We start from the raw sequence: 14,405 nt of genomic DNA on the forward strand, positions 1-14,405 counted from the left end.
GACCATTCTGTATTAAATCAGCTTATTATATTTTTTGTTGATTCTCACAGCATATAACGTGAAAAGAGGCTTTATCTCTTTTCAGATAGTATCTACATTTTAAATGAAGTATAAATGAATAAAATTAGTCAGATGAATTTGTTAAGTGATTTATTTTTTATTTGAAGCTGAGTTTTAATTTGCAATTTGATTCTTAGTAAAAACGTGTTATCTTATGAACTTCACAGCGCTAGTATGATACAATTCAATTAAACCCTATTTCCTTGAAAATACTGGATAAATCAGTTTATCTGAAATGATAAAAAAAGATTTAAGAAACTGCTAAGTTTGTTGGAATAATGTTATTCTTTTCTAATTGAACATTTAACTTTCTTTTCAAAGTTCCAATGTTTGCTTGACGCCTGACTGTTCAAGCAGTTAAAGTAGAAGAACGTAAGTAGTTCATATAAATTGAGGTTCTGGCTCAATTGTTTATCCAAAAAAGATGGTTCTGATTCACCTATTTTACGCAGAAAATCTTGGTTCTGGTTCCTGGCTTACTTTTTACGCAGACAAACGTGAGTATTGGAGTGTGAGGTTCTCTTTCACTTTTTCCCCACAGAGAAATGGATTGGTTTTGATTGGTGGATTGTATCTCACAATTTAGACTCCTCCATGAAGAGAAAATCCGCGCTTTTTTCTTACAGTGGATGTTTTGATCTGTAAGAAGAGATATTATTTTATATCTTTATGACCAAAGGCTAATGTTGAAATGTCATTGGTGCAGTATATTTTATCGTCAGATGGCATATTTCTTTTTGCTAATGATTTGTGTGAATATCCTGTGTCAGCCTGAATTGAAGGTTCTCACTGTGAAATGTTGTAGAACCCTACGTATACTTCTCTGTACTGGTCGATAGTTGCAATGATATTGGCAACTACTTTTCAGATGCCTTTATTTTTTCCCTGACCTCTCCGGTATCCATGCGAAATCAATACATTTTAGATCGAAGACCGATAAACACTGAAATGGGTGCACCATTACATTCATCCTTGAACTTTCCTATGCCCATTGTATTTTCATCGCAGTAGAATGGACAATCACGTGGATATTAGAATAGATCAAAACGTTTTGTTGTGGTTGGTTGTATCCTGATAAATATTTTCTGTCCGAAACTCCTAGGTGCGTGAGGCTTTGTAATGAGCATACATTCTCTATCTCCTCATAAATGTTTGTAAAGTCATAATGGCAATCCATCATGAGCATTTTGGTGATATCGTGTATCGTAACTCCTACGTATATGGATGAATCATGTTTTGAGATGTTGTTTTATTTTATATAATCGACGGCTGTTAAATCTTCGTCAAATATTTTCATGTGCTTAAATGTATCAGATGAGACATGTTTATCCGTGATCACACATCGTTCGCGATTGCACTTTTTTCCGTTTTGTGATATTTTCCATGTTTTTTTCCGAGAATAAAAAAAACTTTTGTCCATGAGTTGGAATTTGAAGAAATCCTTGTCGGAGTCTGTGGTAGCAAACGTGCGTTGGTGTAGCCTTTCATCCACGGATCTTGATTTAACTTGAGGGCGCGATGACCTCTGTATAGCACTAGCCCGTGTTTCAACGCCTTTGTATAGCACTAGCCCGTGGTTCAACGCCTGTTCGGGCAAACGATGATGTAATATGTACTTTGTCTTGTTCATGAGACTGAGCACAAGCTTTTTTATTTTCGTATCTCCAAGGAAGAACTTATTTGTTTTGCTCTATCTGTTCCTGTGACAGATTTTTTGAAGATCTTGCAATTGTTTTGGATCGATTAAGCCGACTCCGACGAAATAACTGATAGCGTCAGCAAATCCTGATTGTCTTTATTGAAACGTCTGTACATATTTTATATAGCCATTATCAAAATGTGAGCTATATTTCCTTCCTCTAGCATCTGCATTACTTGTATTTCTTGGCAGTAACTAAAATCGACATGCTCATCCAGTCTTTCTTGTCTTGAAAACATTGTAAAACACTTATAGCAGAAATATTCGTTGTTTGCTTGGTTTACTGCCATCGAGCTTACCCACTTTACTATCTTACGTTGGACAAACGACAAGGCGATTATGGTGATCGCACAAAAATCGTCGCTATGGGAAACCATGATTGCTTTTGATCTGAGCCATACTTCAACTTTTTTTCCTTCCGCGTGAAATGAGCGCGAAAAGCAATACCAAGTTTGGTAGTCGTTTTTGTCTGCGTCGACGGTAGGTATTGAGACTTCTGTAAGAGTTATTTATTTAACAACTAGATGAAGCACGTTAGGATTATCTTAAACAAAGCTTTTTGTAGGAGCCCCCGTACGTTGTTACATTTCGCGTGGTATCAGTGATATCGTGTGCATGACCATAGCACGTTCACTTTCAATAGCCTTTTTAAAGACTTTTGGAAGCGTTTATTTTTTCAGCTCGTCTCGAACGAATTACGATCTCTTTTTCGAAGATCCATAATTGCTCTTGTCGATGCTGGATATGGAGCTGTTTTTCCTAGGGAGAGTTTTATACTCATCAATAATTTGTTTCGTATACCGCTATGTGGTGATTATTTGTCGTACAAGCAGGTGTTTAAAAACATTGACGACTTTATTTTTGCTGCTTGTGTTTCTAGCGAAAGATTCCATAATATATATGACTTGTTCAGCAAATTCGTACAGTGCGGGATTCGATCTTGGATATGTTGGTTACTTTGTTTGATTTCAGGCGATGATCGAGATCATGTCGTAGGATAATTATTTTTCCTGAATTGCTCATAACTAGATCGTGATTTTCCTCCATTACTGTCATAAAGAGCAGATAATTTTTATAGATATTATACAGGTAATTGCTTGATATTTTGTAATTCTGTTTTAGTTGAATTAACAGTCTGCATCAAAATAAAGAATGCCTTGACGAGAAAGGAACATATGTCAATGCTTATTTCAGAGCACCACGTAGACGTTTAATAAGACCTACAGAGAGGAATACTGTGTCCAGCATAAAGCAATCATCACGGGAGTACACTGACAAACCAAAAACAATCATCAGTGGAGTAGAGTGCCCAGACTAATCGAATCACCAACAAGAAAGCCAAGGACTACGACCTTGTATAATGTGGGGACTATGTGTGTTCGTGGCAACATATCGCTTTGTAAAAGTTATGACGTTCGAAATAACAGGATTGCCAAATATCATTATGAACATTAAGAAAAGGTAATAAGATCAAGAAAGCCACAGAGGTGGTAGACTAATACATGACACAAATTTAACAAATGCAATTGCAGGCCGACAATTGGAAAGCTCATCCAGTGTTTACTCGTTATGAATATATCACGAATGCAGACATGTGTACTAAAATGTTAGTAGTGTTAAGATTTAGCATACCAGACTACTCAATTATTAGTCCATGTTTAGATGATACAAGAGACAAGATGTAGGGCCATAATTTTGTGTTTGAATATCATAGTGACATTATTCCAATCGGATACATGGTTACTCGTCTCAACTTTGGCTGGATTAAAACACAGCTCATTCATCGATATATATGTCTATTTTAACGTGTTTATTGAACAAAGAATCGTCATTTTAACAATACGCATAATCTTACTTCGATTTCGGACAAACACAACAAAAGCACAGTATAAGGAAGCATATGTAATACAAGGCTTTAACAATCCTTTAGATCTTTTTAGACAATAATATTAATACTTAAACATGATAGAACCTGCATGAGTCATGAATTGCGACATTGTTTTTATTGGCAGAGGATGATGTATATTTGAAACTAGATATTTTTAGTAAATGCATGTAATATTGCAAGCATATAATAACTTTATGCAATGCATCATGCATAATTATTGATTGAAAGCAACAACACAATAACCTGTTGCAGTACGTCTGGTTTACGTATTGGCTTAATGCAGCATTATAATAACCTTATACAATGTATCATTTGTAGTTATTTTTTGAAACCAGATATATTAATACTTACTCTTTCCTTTTGCTCTCTTTCTTCCTGAAAAGAATGTAATAAATGTGATACACAAAGTGACGTAAACTACACTAATTTGCTTTCAAAATATAATGTGTCTGAGCATGATCATATTGTCAACTGCAAAGACAGTTCACGTCATTATTTCAAAAGATTTATCTACAATAGTTATAGTTTGTAACAATCTACTATTGTAAATGTATCGTATTTAAATCTCCGAGTTTCAATTTTCTGTCTTTTGGTGTCTTTTAAAAGATACAAATTAAGGACCCGCACAATAATTCTAATTGTTTAGATACAAACGCATATGTTGGCTCTTAGATACATACGCAGACGGAAATCCAAGTTTTCAATGACGTATTTCATATACCAGAACTGGTACACTTTGATGCGGATTACAACAAATACAACAGTATACAAGCCTGTTTATAAGCACTTTCTGCAATTTGTACCTTGTACTTTGTTCTTGTTTCACTCCTTGCATTTATAATAAATCGGATACCGCTTAATGGCCATCAAAGGTGATACAAATAAAGACGTACCGTGGATAACCTAAAGAGTGCTTGAAACGTTGTGTATATAAACGAAATATTTTACTGTTCAGAATGCTATAACGTTTTCAAAGAGTGTTCACCTGCTTATATCCTCTAAAATGTCTCCTTCAAATGGCAATGTTTTTTCTTCAGCAATTGAAGAAAAAACAAGTTATTTTTCTGCACCTGAATTATATAATTAATCCCTCTTAAGGTACTACACTATGCACTATAGCAGAAACTATTCGTTTAAGTACGTTGTATTTAGTTTAAAACAATATTAAAATGAGTATGGATCAAGCATGAAATTACAAAACTGTCAAAGGAATTACTGTACGTTGTTAAAACATGTCTTAATATATTTAATTCGTACACTAAATAATACAAAATCTTGATCATGTATTCGAGAAGATAGTATTGCAAGACAAAATAAAAGAACAACATCCTGTATCAAGTTTATCCTCCGTTTACATAAAGGCTAGTGAGGAGGAGTAATTTTAATGAACCTTGTAAAATACATGATTTTACTTATTTTGACAGATTCGAATATTCTTTCATATGTAATTTGTATTTACATTTAGTACCTTTTCCCGTTTTTCCTGAAAGATCAGTACAAAAGTAATAATGCAAGTAGTTCTACCTCATTCGTTAGCTAGCAAATGTGAACATAGTTGATAGTAGCTAACTTGGTGTCGGCTACTCTTCCAGTAAACATACTGAATAGTAAGTGTGTGATATTCTTCAGTCTAGCGTTCCCTACATAGTGTAAGAGTCGAATAATAGGCAACTTGACACTGTATGTCACACAATTGGGTGTTGGCCACTCCAGCAAGTTGAACCTTCTATACTATGGGCTTTGGGTAGTAGAAAAGTGCATGATATATATTATATAGTTGAGGTTGTGGTCTCTTGAAACGGTGTATTTGTTGATATGTGTTTCACATCAAATAATATGTTAAAAACATAAAGACCGACGATATTAAGGATATGGATTTTTTTTAACATTACCTTTGATTTTAGAGGTCATAAAGTCAAAACATCAAACATTACACAAATATGTATTGCTTTCTCTTAACTCTCAACCCAGCCCCCCACCTCACCACACTGTGCAGGTAGAATGTGTTGGATATAGCCCGGTCACGTTTTCTTCAAAGTTGATAGTGATAGTTAACTTCTGAGAAACTTCTTCTAGAGCATTGATTTCAACATGTATTAAATATATGTATCAAATAAATTAAATAGTATAATTAATTCAAAAGTGCATATTGACAAATGGTGCTGCCTTGCTTTGCTTCTTGCTTTTTCTTGGAGTATTTCAAATTTGAGATTAATTCTTTGCGACAAGACAATGAATCAATTCAGTTTTCTATCTGGGACGATTGCAAAGTCACAACAGATTGTACTTTTCATCAGAGACTTAGAAAGTTCAAATCGAAAGTACAATTTCCAACTGGGCTACTAACCCATCCTCTCAAGTTAAAGGTCAACATGGAACATAGCGGATAAGTCTGTCACAACTAGGATCATTGTGGTCCATAATTCCCAAGTCTTCATATGAATTGAAACAGTTGAAAAAAGAGAAAAACGTAAATATGCCACCCTTTGTTATCAATTTAAGAAAGGGTACTATTATTTTGGTGTCCCACGCAAAAGAAAATGTCGAGGAAAAACACCCTAAATAAGATTACAATAAAGAAATTTAAAAGTGCAGACCACCAGAAGTAGGACAAGAAGAGAAATAAAATCATTTAAGTTAAGACTTTCGACTACGAAGGACAGGTGAACAGTTGATTTATGTGATGTGTTATGAAATCTCAACGTCATTATAGTTCAAGAGAATATACATAATCACGTAAGTGTATATTTATCTTGACATTTACTTTGGTTATGGATAATATGCACAACATACACTATCATCGATTTGTTTTAAATATAGCATGTTAGATGTTGGAATTGGATAGCAAATGACTGTGATGGATAGAAGATGTTTTTTGTTTTTTATTAACGTTGCACTTTTCATTTATTAGGAAGTGTGGATATTGGTCAATACTGACATAGTGAAAATTTTACTTTTGTATGCATGTCTTTAACAATTTAAAACATTAAAACTGTAAAACTTTCTTTCCCAATTGTATTAACTTAAAAATATGTGTGACATGCAATCCGGAAATGTCGAATAATGTATTTATTTTCAATTGTAAAATATGTAATTTTTTTATACTATAAATGATTCCGATAATTTGCCAAAATATGTTTAGCATAATTTTATATTTGGGGCATTGTCTTTAAATGCCCTCTAAATTCAGTATGATTTATAATATTAGTATTTCGTTTCGCCTCTACAACATTTTAAAATTGTTTCAACAATTTATCAGACTTCTAAATTCAGTATGATTATTACCGTTTTAAAACTAATCTTACTGTTGACTAATATTCAACATTTCCCGGATTAGTTTCAGTCTTTTCTAAAAAGCTTCTGCAATATGATAATTTTTGTGCTTATTATTGTTTTGGAAAATTGTCCAACCTTTCACGTACAATTGTGTAGTCTCTTCAAGCATCCGTATGACCTTCGCAATATTTGTAATAATTTGAGAGTGAGCCCTTTCTGTTGGCATGTTTGTTTTTGTTTGAACGTGTCATTTTCTGCTTTACTTTATTCCTATTTAGGACCTTTTACCCTACTTACAGTGTTGATTATCTAAACTTACAATTCGCATTCCGCTAGGTTGTTAATTTCTTTATTTGAACTTTTTGGACAAAAGTGATGCCTAAAACGCGACATGTCAGTTGCAAAGAAACAACAGAGTTAAAAGGACATATTTAGTAACGTTAATGTGTGTAAATCAGAGCATGTACATAAAATCACAGTTAACGAACATTAAGACAAGACCTATCACACTTCAAAATAGTACTAGAAACACACATACTAATGAAGTAATCGTGACTGACTGAGATTGTTACAAATCTGGAGATTAAAATATTAGTTCGCGTTATTTCAATACTGGTATATAGTGTTATGGTATATAGTCTTATGGTATATATGCTTATGGTATTTTGGATGAGTATAAGCTATTAGAAAGATATCCGCATACAAAGAGATTCATGGGTGTGATATTGCACCTGTTCGGTCACACTGGTTAACATCATCATATTCTTATTTCTGATCTAAGCATGTTTAACTTGGTAAATGTTGTTAAGTCTTCAAGATGTCATAAACTCGTGCTTTTTTAGACTGGACTGTACTGCTTGAAATCAGTTCGTATTAATGAGTATGTCGCACATCAAGATTATATGAGCTTTTTCTCACTCTAAAAAACATTACTGCTGTTTCGACTTTGAGAATATATTAAACAAGTCTATGTCATCAAGAGTTTGGGTGAGAATGGGTTTCGAAGGAAATCAATATATTTGTTTGTTTTAGCAAATGATTTTAGTTCCTAATGACATAGGTGAATCTGACATAATATAAAGTTTAGACAATTTCATAGGCCTTTGTTTTGCTTACAATACAATACAGTATACATACTTTAGAAATTTGTAATGTATCAGGAAATGTACGCGTTATCCATAGAGGTGAAACGATACACTCGTGCCACGTGTCGATATTATTCACAATACAAAACCAGCGGTATAATATATATCTGTATACAATGTTGTCGGGCATTTATAGTATCCTAAGATTTCCATCACCAATATTGAAGCAAACTGTATACCTAATTCAATTGATTGAAATAAAAAAATGCAATGCTTACTATTTGAAAAGAGACAATTGTCACCAGAATATTCTGTTCAAAATGATATTAATTTTGGACACACGAGATACCAATCCCGTATTGTCATGACTCCCTATATGTCGGCCTTTTCTGCGCACAGCTTTAAAAAACATGTCATGTTTATGCATCGGGATAAAAAAAAATGAATTATGTTACTTTGGACCGTTTTTGTCAGCAGATTAGTCGACTAATTAGGTCAGCTGTATAGCTGGTTTTACAAAATTCAACGTAACAATGCCAATGCATGACAAGATATATTGAACAAACTAAACAGATCTTGGAAAAACTTATAAAGTTCGGTGTCTTATATTTTGAAAAATGTGGAAGAGAAACAACAATGAATAGGATGTAAAGTGTTCGCAACGTCATTTTATTGGGGGGGGGGGATTACTAAAGAATTTAAAAACAGACTATACGCCGCGGAATATTCTTGAGAATCCCGTTCTAGCGGCAAGTTGACACGCTGGGCAGCGGACGAATTTGTACGTGTGGGTCACTTTCTTGCAACATTGGAAACTTAGAGTAAGATGCAGAATTTGTTAATTATTTGTATGATTCTAAATGATACATGGTAAACTGGATGTTCTGGATTTCACGTTCAAGAAGGTCATGGAGTGGATCTTTACGTTGACATTTAGAAATCAGATTTTCATATGCATTTCAAGTCAAAATGTATGATATTTATGCACACTTTATGAACGTAATCAAAGTACGATCGTGCTTTCTTGATACAAAATAGAAGTTTGACCCTAAAATCACGTGATCCAGTGTTTACAAAAATGGTGGTATTTCCATCTTTGGAATGTAGATGGTGCCCTTTTATATATGATGAGATTCTTAGTTCTATTTCCGATATGCAGGTTCCAGAAAGACCTGTACTTCTATAATTATAATCAATTTTCATCGTTGATAAGATAACACAACTACTTTCAAACATACTACCTAGTGGTTGTCAGTGAGTTTTATTCCATGTTTTGGACCATTTAATGGTGACTCCATTTAACTCTCTTTAGCCATCATGACCTATGCTTGTTTACGGCCTGATTGCTTTGAAAACATCCTATTACCAATTGTGTGTCTTATTTAAACCTGGGAGATATTATGCTATGTTACTAATGCAATTATGCATGCAAGGAAAATCGGATCTAGAGCAATCCGGGCATTGAAATGAGGATGAATACAAAACGAAATCATTCACATTGTACTTCAAGCAGATACAAAAAAACTGCTGCTGCCACAGGTACTTGTATTTGCTAGTTAATAACAAAAGTTACTGATATACCCAGTCCTATTCTAATTTTTTAAAGTTAGGCATATTTATAAACTTGGCTGTTTGGAATCTTCCCCTTCGCTGATGTTGTCCTCATTGCATTTATTTCATTGGCACGTTAATTCAATGGTTTGATATCTCTGTATCAAAATATAGATTGTAAATGTGTTCCCTATGCTCAGTTTAAGGAGATAATATCACTATATTATCTTAGGTGCGACATTTCCCTATGTCAAATATATACGGGAGAGTTGAGAAAAGGAAATGATGATGAAACGGCCATAGTTCAATGCTTACCTAGCACTTCAATTTCTGTCTCTCTTTATTCCTGTTTCACTTTCTTACATCTATGTTGAATTAAACATAGTTCAAAGTCGTCACCACTTCTTCTATAAGCATTTATCTGCTAATTACTTTTGAACATAATCTGCTCCTTATCTGTGTATTCATATTTGTCTGAGCTTCTTTCTGAGGAGGCCTATACATAGCTAGCGTTGTGAGTTTTGACATTTTGAAAAACTGAACTTTATGACTTATGCAAACTATTTTGGAGTTCACATATATTTTATTTTGGATAAATCTTCCTAAACACAATTTTCACCAACATAAACTTTGTTGAATCAGTAGGTGCGGGACTGCTACTTTCTTTAATGCTGTATTAGGGCATTTAGCCCATCCATATCTTTGCTTCTTATGCAGAGAGAGGTATTGCAAATAAAGATCTGTCATTCTTAGTTTTGTACCCTTATTTATTCAGTTTTTCTTAAGCGTGATATGGATATGCGGTTTTACAGCATATGAACTGCATGGTTACATTGATTGATACAAAATTGCATGTTACTTTTAAATTGAACGTATTTAAGTTTAGACCCAGTATTCTGCCCTTTCTACATTTAATTTCGAAATACTGCTGAAAGGGAAATTGACAGTCATGCCGTTTAGATTTGTCCATCCAACATGTACAACTGATTTGTATTTAATACCATTTATGGTCACTGGCATTAACACTTTCCCAGATCCAATATTCGATATACTTCTGAACTTAATGCCATAATGACTATCAAATGCTAATAATTGCCGAACAAAGTCGAAATTAACCACTCGGGGAAACATAACATTTTGATTCCATATGTAGCTTTATTTTAATCACGCGTTTTTAAATCTTCCTTCATGGAAGGAGCAAAGTATTGTTTGGGCACCATTGTTGGGCACCATCAAATTCAGTTTCACAACCATTCATGTCATGCTTGAAGAACCCATACGTGTTACCCGTTGAGGTTCAATAAAACGTTTTGAGCTAATTTGAGGGAGCTCTCGGGCACCGCTGTTCTTTAAGATTACGAATTTGTATAAACTCTGCATGATGCGCGCCATCGCACACCATGAAAGCCTCTCTGTTTAAGTACTTTACATATCATTTAATTATGTTTGAGCGACATTTATATGTTGCCTTGCCAGAACCTCGTGTTTGTCATGCAGGGGAGAGGCTAAACAATTTTCTGATTGGTGGTTGTTATTTATCCGGCACCGAAATAACCACCAATACGAACTCACTGTAGCATAATTCACAGTACGACACACCGGTAGTGCAGCTTTTAGATCTAAAAAAGCATACATTATATATTCAACGTAGAACATCTGGTAAAAGTGGTTATGCAATGACGAGTAAAGTACTTCATGATGCATGTTAATCACGTTGTGGATGTATAGTATATGCTATAAATGCTACTGGATTAAGATAATAAGCATGGAAATGGGAGGGGCATATTACAAACGATGCCACTTTATGTTAATGTATATACGGCGAGCGAGTATTCTCATTAGTTGTTTCCGTTTGTAATAACAAAAAAGAGTGCCTGTGACTGCAGATGCTGTTTCAGAAGAAATGTAGATTTAATAAAAAAAATAATGACAACTAAAAATACTTATCCATGACTGCTGAAGACTAAAATAACTTGCATAGATTAAGTATGGCTTTGTATCGATTCTCCATGACGTCTATCGATGTGTGTATCGTTACAGCTAAATTATTCATATCGATAAATTATTTCAGTCCTAGTTATCTACTAACGTAGACCATGTAGCTAAAGTAGTGTGACCGGAAATATTTAAGCTAATTGACCCTAAATGAGAGATGACATTATATTTTTAAGGCGGGTGGTAAAATGAACACTTAGATTTTACTAACATTATTTTGCAATCCTTGGTGTGTATTAAAAAGGATTTAGGAATATTATCAAACTGTGTTATTTTCACATGCTTAATGACGGTAAAATGTATATTTCAGATTGAACTGTACTTACCCTTTCCAATTTCTCTCTTTCTTCCTGAAATAACACAGCAAACATTATATTAGAAATGGTAAACATGTATTAGTCTATTAGGTTTCAACTTCGGTTTTAATGAAATAGGGATACACATGTACATATTCACAAATATTAACAGCGTATGCCTTTACTTCGGCAGGACTCTCCATACTACCGTATGTTACGTACAATATTCAGCAAGAGTTATCATGCATTTTCTCACATTTAGTTCTCCATATGTTTTATTTTTAAGTTGCTCTGTGCATATATGTGCATGTTTGTGTGTACATAAACGGTGTGTTAGAGAGGGTGGCACATCAACTTGGTTGACATGGTGTGTCCTTCTCATGATGTTTATCTACATTGGATCACCACTTGGAGCTAAGCTCTCAGATGTGGCTACAAGAAGCTGTTATCATGTGACAGAGGCCAATCTATGCAAACCGCTTTTAGAGGCGGGCTAAACCATGTTAAGGCCTTAAACCCAAGTTGAATTAGAGCATGTCTATCTAAGTATGGGGAAACTGGAAACGGCAGATTGCACGGATGAAACTGGTTCAGAGGTCAGAAAACAAAGCCAGCAACGCGTCGTGGAGCGAGAGCATGGCGAGACCCTTAAGACACCATGATCATCCAACGCTTCCAGAATTACCTCGGGTCGTCTCGATCGTGTATTTCTCCCTAATCCAGGTATGCCAGGACGATGTAGTGAACATGACGAACTACACTGCTATCCCTCACTTTAATCCAAGCCAAGCGCAATTCACAATTTTATAAACCTATTCCACACAAAGTCAAGTCCGGTGGCTACGGAGAAGCGACAAAACACAAAGTGAAGATAATAATGAATCCGCAGTCACGAACGTGCACATATGCAGCTCAGAGAATATGGTCACATTCTAATAGACCGAAGTAGCAATGGAACTCGTCAACACCCTGACTGTCGGGGCAGCACTTTTTAAGCTCACTCTACTCAACTCCGTAGCACGCATAAAAGGGTAGAAAAGCTACCTTAAAAATAGCCTGCTTCTTACCACCCAGGCCAGTATACATCGGATAGCGGATGATGTCACATCCATGCACTCAAACATCAACAAAAAAGAAATCGCTTGGACAACACCAAGGCAGGTAGACAGGAGATAAAGACTGCGATGGCTACTAGAGAACTGGTAGTACACAATAGGGACATAGCAGAGCTGAGTGAATTTCACCTATCAGACGTGAGTCAGCTGTCGAAGGTTGGTGATGGCTACACGTTCTGCTATATTGATCCCAACAGTGAAGAACTTTGAGAAGTAGGTGCCGGATTCGCATTTAAGTCTACTGTAGTGCACAAATTTCCCGGATTTCCCCAGGATCTCAATGATCGCCTGATGACATCACAACTTAATCAGTAAAACAAGAAGAGTACGGTGTTGATCAGCGCCTCTGCTATAACAATAGCTATCATAGATGAAATGAAAGAAAAGTTGTATGATCAACTGGATTCCCTCATTTCAGTCATCCCAAATATTGTCGACTTCAACGCTAGAGTGTGGACTAACTAACAAACCAGAGGTTCCAGCACCTCCATGTTTACACCAACCTTTCTGTCTTTTACGTGATGTAGAGACTTTAAAACCCAAACAATACAATCAGTACTGAATTGGAGATGATAAGTTTTCCGTTGCCTTATAAGTGGGAAAATTACATATATGCGTGCTATTGCAAAGCTAGAAATAAGTGTACTATTAAATCATTACATGGTGTTTTTGAAAGGATCACTGGAAGCTTTATCAAACTACATATATCTTTTCTTTTTAAAATCACACTATTCCTACGTGTTATCTTCAATATAAGAAATCACACTATTCCTACATTTTGTCATCAACATAAGAATCACAATATCACCTCCTGGCAAGCAATACGAGTGTGCCTTGATGCAACGTATTGTTGCATTTAGTAATTATGCGCTAAAGTAAGTATAACAAACAGGCGAAACAGATAACTGTATTTTTCGTAGTAGAAGAGCATCGTACTTTATTGACAGTGTCATGTACGTATATTAAATCGCTACATGTATCTCTTGTATAATTTTTCAAAGTTTCGTGGTTTACATGATGGGTACTTATTTAATCAGAGTAAAATTTCGTTTCATATGTAATTTATACTTACTCTTAGCGGTCTTTCCCGTTCTTCCTGAAATAATATGATAAACATAATATTAGCAACGACAACATCAATGTGTTATATTTGTCGTCAAAAGAGAGCGTATACGCCTGAGTATATTTGTAAGTACAAACAGTGTATGCATTAATTTCGAATGGGTACTTAGCAATAGTAACTGTTTGAATCGTGATTTACATCAATGATTTTCTCGTATCTAAATCTCTGTATTGAAATTTTCATATATATCTCTTCTTAATGTGGTAATAAATGCCAGGGTATGATAGTTGTCAGTGATCATATTCGACTAAAAATGTAGTTAATATTTGCAGCCGATAGTATAAATACATAGAGAAAAGGAAGAGGGAATACACGAA

This window comes from Sinohyriopsis cumingii, chromosome 14 (assembly GCF_028554795.1).
Source record: "Sinohyriopsis cumingii isolate HCF-2022 chromosome 14, ASM2855479v2, whole genome shotgun sequence".
NCBI classification, from domain to species: Eukaryota; Metazoa; Mollusca; class Bivalvia; order Unionida; family Unionidae; genus Sinohyriopsis; species Sinohyriopsis cumingii.